The following is an 8,741-nucleotide window of genomic DNA, read 5'->3' as shown; positions in this document are numbered from 1 at the left end:
TCTAATGCCGCTCTGTAATCTGCTGCCGCTCTATAAATAAAATGAAATAACTGTAATAATTAGTGTACAGCTATGCACTGTTGGAGTGCAATCTGTATTCTTTTAGTGCAGGGAAACTGAATTGATATTTATGACACAGATATTTACGTATGTTTCAATCATGCGCAGTTTACCTTTGCTTATTTCCATATTTTTACAACACTCAGATAATTAGGATACCATTTTGAATTATTTATTATTTACACATTTTGATTCTATAATCCAGAGTGCAAGGGGTGGTCATGTCTGGCAACGGGTGACATCCAGGCTGGGCTAGCAGCAAGTAACATTCAAAGCAGGCTAGCAGAGAGGACACAGAAAACACTCTCTCAGCCTTGAGGAAGAATAGCAGTCTTTATAATGCAAAATAAGGAAAACAAACCAAACATTGATTCTGTTGTTGATTCTTGTATTAAGAAAATATGTCATGGGTTCTTTTTTATAACTGCAGCCTTATCTATTTGGAGATGTAAAGAAGATGCTGGATGTTTAACAAAGAGAGACAAATAGAGGACAGCTTAGATGAAGACAGCAGTGCCCAGTGACATGTGACGCATTTGCTGTTCTGGTCATTCATTCTGAAAACTACTTCACCATTTTACTGGTAATTGGAAGCTGAGGCAGCTGCCATCTGACATTGACTCCTATGAAATGTAAATTCAAATTTCCATATAAAAAAGCGCTGCCAAAGGGCTATTGCTGAAAACTCATCTACTACATGCTTACACGGGAAAGTATGATGCATACTGGACCACAACATAGCAGGCAACTGCAGACATACACTGAGCAGTGATAAGATGAAGCTGTGATGAGACTCCTGTCTGAAGTAGTAGATTTTCAGTATTCTTTGACATACTCTTTCCACTGCCAAATGCCAGCAAGTCCATGAATGATTTAGGACTGGTGGAATATAAAGAACTGCTTGCCAAGACACATTAAGTACAGATGTGGATTATCAACAGCCAGTTTTACAAATATCAGCAGACTTCTGGTCATCATTATCCATCAGCATTGTTCTGATTGGTATCATTGTCACGGTCAGGACTACTTGCCAAGCCGTGACTGTGTGGAGGGTGTGGGCATGAAGGGGTTAATAGCACCAGGCCTCTGGATTTACTAATTTCACCCTTTAACAAGGCATAAGTTACACCAAATTAACCCCCAAATCCTGCCTGTATCCCCCCAGGTAGTCTGCCACCACTCACGATTTTGATACCGGATTCGTGAGAAATCCGAATTAGAACCTTTATCTCTATATATATATCAACCCACCCCGGGCAACTAACATATATATATATATATATCCTGTAAACGTAGTAACAACAATATGGTAACGTGTTATCCTCTCTTAGGGTTTGTGGATATCGATACTAGAGCCCAAAGACAGACTTAGATTATGAATATTTTAATAACAAAAAGACAAAGATTACACAGTGCCAGAATTACAAAAAACAAGACATACAAAATAAAAGTAAAACAGCAAACAGTTCTTAAAAACAATAGGACTTAAACACAGGACCCTCACTCACGAGTTTCTCCAATAAGTAGGCCTGTGGGAACTCCTTAAGTCCAGATGGTTTCTTATGATGTTGTTCTGATCACAGAATATCGTGGAGTTCTGCCTTGAGGTCGCTGCTTTGTCCCTAAATCAGACTTTTGCAAACAAACGCCCCTCTGACCACATGACTGATTATATGACACCATCCCCAAGAATCGGGTCCCATCTTTGATGTGCCAATAAGTTATGGTGGGGTAAAGGTGATGGAAACCCCCCACTTAAGATAGGAATGGAATTCCTATAACTCAGGTCCTTATCTGTTAGGCCATGAATCACCACAGGGGTCCTTTGGGAAGATGACACCTCTAGCCAGAACAGATACAGAGGGCATGCACAAAGAAACACATTTAAATCAACCTCAGATTAACTCATTGAATGCTTAAACAAAGAAGCTAACCACCTCTGCTGGGTTACCCTTCCATGCATCCACTACGTTATATGAGTTAATCATGACACCTCCCCCTTTAAGATGGTGGACAGAGGAGGTCAGCACACGCTGATCTACTATGTCTGCCTAAATCCTAGTCTCCCCCTGACAAGACAAACTGTCAGCACGGGACTCCATCTGAGCAACTTGCTAAACTTCCCATCTACTCTATCTGCCTGAAGAGAAGGGTTGTGATAGATTATAACAATGAAGTCACAACCATACAAGCATGGCCGTAACTCCTGCAAAGCACACACCATAGCTAAGCACTCTCTGCCAACCCTTGAATAAGCCTCTTCCTTTGGCGATAACTTACTCGGATGTTTTAAGGCCTCATCCATTTGTTTCTCTGCCCTGCTTAGGATAGCTAAACGCTGCCCATTCCCAAGCAAGACAGCAAACGGGTGTCCATTGTCCTGGGCTTCCTGTGTGGATCCCAGGCTCTGCGCTTCACCTACACTCACAGGGCTAAGGGTTTCTTGCTGACTGGTCAATGTAGCTGTCTTTTCATCAACCTTTACTATATTATCCTCTGTAGCTGTTGCCCCAGCATCTTGCTGGTATGCCACTACAGCTACAGGGGAAATATTCTGCCCCTCACACTGCCCACTCAGTGAACACACAAAAGGGATATCAAGATGTGAATTTTCCTCCCCCTCCTCCTTATCTCCAGACTGTACAGCTTTAGGGGTCTTAGGCACCGTGGAGAAACTACCCCCTTCCTGCTTCTTAACCTCCAGCACTTTAAGAGTTAAATGAAGCATTTCCTCTGGAGCATGAAAGCAGGGTTTTGGCTGTTGACACACAGATACATCACATTCCATATATCTCTTGTTTTCCCTTTGAGGAAAGTCAGTAACATGAATATCCGCAGACACCCCTATATCATGTATACTTTCTCCTGCACCCAAACCTAAATACTCAGGTGCTGTAGGCATGGTTGGCCACACATCCCCAGTCCCCTTTAGTTTTTCAGGGATAATACCTTCTGGGCATACAACTTCTGAAGACACTTTGGCCGAAGTATCCCCAGCATGCCCGAATCCCTTGGCTACCTGATCACCCATAGTAACACTATGCTTTTCCGTATCAGGGGGCATTGAACCAGAAGAGCCACTACAGACTCCCTGTTCCTGAAACTCTGCCCCTCCAAAGGTCAAACCACACTTTTCCCCTAGAGCTTGCTCGCTAGGTGTGGTCCCTTGGTGCACATCCCCCTTCATCCCTTCAGGAGACAGGATCCTGGGTGCTGGTTCAGACAGGCATACCTCTACCTTCTGGGCTCCCTCCCAGCTACCCACTACTCCCAAAGTTTCAGACAGTACCTTAGGTTGGACAGGGCTCTCTACCAGCCCTCCAGGTTTGCAGGTTTCCTCAACTGGTGCATACTGGCAAACAAGTCGACCCAGATCCTTGCCCAGCAAAACATTAACAGGAATATCCTCGGATATCCCCACCTCCCGCAAACCCTTGCCCACACCCCAATCAAGGTACACACGTGCCACTGGCACTGCAGGGCGCACCCCGCCAATTCCATGGATGGACATGGTCTTCCCAGGGATAAGATCCTCCAACCTTACCATCTCAGGCCGCACCAGAGTGCAAGCAGCCCCCGTATCCCTGAGTCCCATAGTCACACGGCCACCTACAGTTACTCTTTGTAGGTTCTCTTCTTCATTCCCCTGAAACCTGGAAACAAACAAGACAGCTGGGTGTTCCCCAACTGTTACACACTGCAAATTGTCTCCTTGTGCCTCCTTTGGTCTAGCCACAAATAAAACAGGTACAGCTCCCCCAGCTGTACCTCCATTTCCACTTGTCCATGGAGATGGTCTCTTAGAGGGGCAGGTGGCACTCAAGTGCCCAATCTGGTTACACCGATAACACCGGCGGGTATCCCCCTGGCCCGATGTGGCCCCTGCTCTGTTGGCTAGAAAAGGTGTGGGTGATGGTCTCCCTGCTGGCTTAGGAGTTGGTGGCTGGTAGGCTGCTCCTTTCCAGGTAGATGGTCCTTGTGATGCTTGTACCCGCTTGGTTGTTGGAGTACGGTTGTTGGCATAATCGTTAGCCAGATCTGCCGCCTCTGCCGTGGTTTTAGGTTTTCTGTCCAGAATCCACTCTCGGGCCTCCGGACTTCGTGTCCTCAGGAACTGCTCCAAAATCATCAGATCCTCCAGAGCCTCATATGTAGTAACTTGTAGGCCTCCAGTCCACTGCCGGAAAATAGTCCGAAGCTGTCCCGCATATTCGGTGCAACTGTCCGATGTAGCTTGCTGCATCTCTCGAAACTTTTTTCTGTAGAATTCAGGGGTGAGGTTAAAACTTTTTAACAAGGCAGATTTTATGGCCTCATAGTCCTGATCAACTTCCATTGGTAAGGAAGCAAACACATCCAGGGCTTTCCCCTTCAGACGTGGGGTTAAATACTTTCCCCACTCTTCCTTGGGCAGCTGGTACTGCCGGCACACTTTCTCAAATCCTCTCAAAAACACATCCAAGTCAGTGTCCTTTTCCAGCATTGGAAAGTGTTCCAGGCGAGGTCGGTTAGCATATCCATCTCCGTTAACTATGCTTTGGGGAGACGGACTATATTGCTTTAACCGTAGAAGTTCCAGCTGGTACCTCCGCTCAGCTTCTCGTTCAGCAGCTGCCCGCTCCGCAGCTCTCTCAGCAGCCTCCCTCTCTCTCTCTCTTTCCGCAGCCTCCCTCTCTCTCTCTCTTTCCGCAGCCTCCCTCTCTCTCTCTCTTTCCGCAGCCTCCCTCTCTCTCTCTTTTTCCGCAGCCTCCCTCTCTCTCTCCTTGTACTGCAGAATCAGGTTGAACTTTAGCTGAGGATCCACGCTCCCCAGATCTTTTAGTGCCACTTGTAACTCAGAGTCCATTACACTCAAGGCGTTAACTTTATCAGGAAAACATCCTTGATCCACAGGCTCTTCCAAAATCACATCTGCTCCAATGGCCTGCTCTGCACAGAGTTTATCAAATTCCAGGAGATCCAAAATCAGCTGCTCTTTGCTTTTGCCAAAAATTTGTATATTCCTTTCTTGACAAACCAGCTCCAGAGATTCTTTTGGCTGTCGTCGATATGCCTCCATAATGCAGTATGGTAGAGAAAAATAAAAGGGAGAAGAACGAACTGTTTTGCACTGTATGTCTGTAATTAGGCACTGAGTAATGTCTTTGGGAAATTACACAAAACCCATGTAATTTCTTCTAGTACTAAAATCACCAAACCGGCAATATAAATAGCACTAAAAAACTCTAGATATCCCACCTAGCTGCCGCCAAGTTTGTCACGGTCAGGACTACTTGCCAAGCCGTGACTGTGTGGAGGGTGTGGGCATGAAGGGGTTAATAGCACCAGGCCTCTGGATTTACTAATTTCACCCTTTAACAAGGCATAAGTTACACCAAATTAACCCCCAAATCCTGCCTGTATCCCCCCAGGTAGTCTGCCACCACTCACGATTTTGATACCGGATTCGTGAGAAATCCGAATTAGAACCTTTATCTCTATATATATATCAACCCACCCCGGGCAACTAACATATATATATATATATATCCTGTAAACGTAGTAACAACAATATGGTAACGTGTTATCCTCTCTTAGGGTTTGTGGATATCGATACTAGAGCCCAAAGACAGACTTAGATTATGAATATTTTAATAACAAAAAGACAAAGATTACACAGTGCCAGAATTACAAAAAACAAGACATACAAAATAAAAGTAAAACAGCAAACAGTTCTTAAAAACAATAGGACTTAAACACAGGACCCTCACTCACGAGTTTCTCCAATAAGTAGGCCTGTGGGAACTCCTTAAGTCCAGATGGTTTCTTATGATGTTGTTCTGATCACAGAATATCGTGGAGTTCTGCCTTGAGGTCGCTGCTTTGTCCCTAAATCAGACTTTTGCAAACAAACGCCCCTCTGACCACATGACTGATTATATGACACCATCCCCAAGAATCGGGTCCCATCTTTGATGTGCCAATAAGTTATGGTGGGGTAAAGGTGATGGAAACCCCCCACTTAAGATAGGAATGGAATTCCTATAACTCAGGTCCTTATCTGTTAGGCCATGAATCACCACAGGGGTCCTTTGGGAAGATGACACCTCTAGCCAGAACAGATACAGAGGGCATGCACAAAGAAACACATTTAAATCAACCTCAGATTAACTCATTGAATGCTTAAACAAAGAAGCTAACCACCTCTGCTGGGTTACCCTTCCATGCATCCACTACGTTATATGAGTTAATCATGACAATCATCAATGCATTCCTTTTAAGTATATCATTACTTTCAAAGAGCTGGATTATGCAGAGACTATATCAAATGATCTTGATCTGTAATTTATTAAGATTAGTCCATGGGTTTGATTACAAGTAATGTGTTATCAGCTGTCAAGGTAAATGTTAACATACTATAAATGCTACCATGGAGTATTAAAACATGTCCAGCAGAGAAATTGCTATAATACTTGTACTGAAGAAAATGGTTCCATGGGTGCTGTGTGCATCAGGTACTACTGGTGCAGAGCTGATGTCCAGTATAATATAATAAAGATTTAAGGTACACTAGCATCATCTATTAAGAGATAGACCCAGGCAGGTTCACTGATAAAGGGGTTTTGCCTGGAAACAAGTGCAACTGGATGACAAATACCCACAACAGCCTTTTAGTATTAGGAAGAAATGTCTGGACTGGTGAATTATGAATGAGAACAATAATCCTTCCTTCTTCATTTGCAATAGAAGTAAAGAAAATAAAAATGCATTTTAGAAGAAGACATGATAAGATAGGAAGCACAATGGCATGCAGAAGCAGAAAAGAGAAATCACTTTAATAGAAATAGTACTACATACAAGGAATTGCATTCCATCTCTTTATTTGGATATATTTAGATTTGCTTTTAAGGGTAATGTTGTTGTAATGTCTGATAATAGCTTGCAAATGCTCTCAGCTTTCATCACTAATTAACCACCATTTGCACAGTGTTTTTTCATTTATCATTAGATGAATTTCAGAAAAGCTGTGCGCTGTAAATTCAAACTGAGAATCACGGGACATACGGGGTTAACACGAAAAAGTTTTTGCAAAATTAGTCTATACACAAAGGGGAGGTCCACCTAGGTTATAACCTACTTCATTAACCTCTGTACAGGTATGTCTGTGGCTTTCCATTAGGTAGCTGTGCATTGTAAGACAGAAAAGAGAAATTAAAAACCACCAGTAAGCAATATTTTGGATAAAACACCACATTTATTAAAATCAAATACAAATAGGGCTAATAAATAATAATAGTAAGAATTTCTGGGACCAAACAAAATCATAGGGATTCATGGAATGCCATACATCAGACCAACATGGAGTAAATAAAACTATGTGGAGGGGCCAAGTTAGATGAGATGAGTGACATGGAGAAACGAATGCAACTAATCTAGGGGAAATTGCCCATCCTTTTGGCCATTACAGGTAGGCTTACAAACACAGGTTAGTAATAAAATCCATGCAGAAGCTTGAAATTAAGAAAACTATATGGACATAAAATGGAGTAAATAAGGTTTTAAATATATATGTAAGCTAAAAAAGAATATATATGTTGAAAGATCTAAAAGTAAGACAAATAAGGGTCAATATCTACAGCTTTATTTTTTTTAAGTGAATAAAATATATGTACACACATACAGGAATCTATGTATAAACAATCACAAGAAAGCAGAGTAACACAAAGTGCGCCGGGATAAACATAGGGGTTCTTTATAGCTTGCTCTGTTTTATTATGTTTATTTATTTTTTATGTTATAAAGGACATTCTCATTATATATTAAGCTAACCATGAGACTATCCATTAATTATTTAGTCTTATTGCTATAAAGAATGATGCAAATAATTGCTTTTGCAATACATTCCACATTCCCGGGGACATAAAAGGGTTTACGTGGCCACGTAGTACCAAAAAAGAACTTCCAGAGGGTATATTGATTACACCATATTAGGTAAGGGGAACTGCCACAGACAGCTGCAAACTGGCAGGACACACACTGATTGTTCAAAAATACTTACTTTGAAAATATAGGTACTGACAAACTTCATCTAGAGAGAGAGACATGCAAATAAAGAGATGCTGAGAAAGGCAAAAGGCTTGGATACACAGAAAGAGAGTAGGTGTAGGCATGGTGACAGGATTTTGTAATGCTATGCCTCCTAAAACCACTTTGCTTTCAAGCTTCAAAAGCGACACTGGAGTACATGACGAATAATCCAAATGATAAAAAGAATTTGAACAACAACAAAGATCCTGCACCAAAATAATTTATTAAACTTTTTGCAATATTTTACATCCCCATACAAAGAGTTGACCTTGAAGGACACTGCAGATCCAAAGTATTGTCATGTTCTTCTTTTGCTTGAGCATGTAGTAAATCAACTAAATGCACATCAATACCAAAGTCCATTCAGAGATTTTGGTGCCGGTCCGGTTTTTATGTTATACAGTTTACAAACACCTAGTATTTGTCATGTGTAACCCTCTTAGTTTTTAAAAGGTTCTAGGGCGCAATACCTTTTTTTGTAACCCAAAATGGGGTTAATAAATGTACAGTATGGTGTTTGAATATTATAGGTTTGTGGTGGACTGTCTGTGTAAGGCTATGACAAGATGGTATCCACCACTCATGTTCTGAGCTGTAGGGTTTAGTTTTCCGAT

Source organism: Sceloporus occidentalis, unplaced genomic scaffold (genome assembly GCF_023333645.1).
Source record: "Sceloporus occidentalis isolate IW3139 unplaced genomic scaffold, rSceOcc1.0.p SCAF_27, whole genome shotgun sequence".
Taxonomy (NCBI): Eukaryota; Metazoa; Chordata; class Lepidosauria; order Squamata; family Phrynosomatidae; genus Sceloporus; species Sceloporus occidentalis.
Note: the sequence above shows the minus strand (reverse complement) of the source record.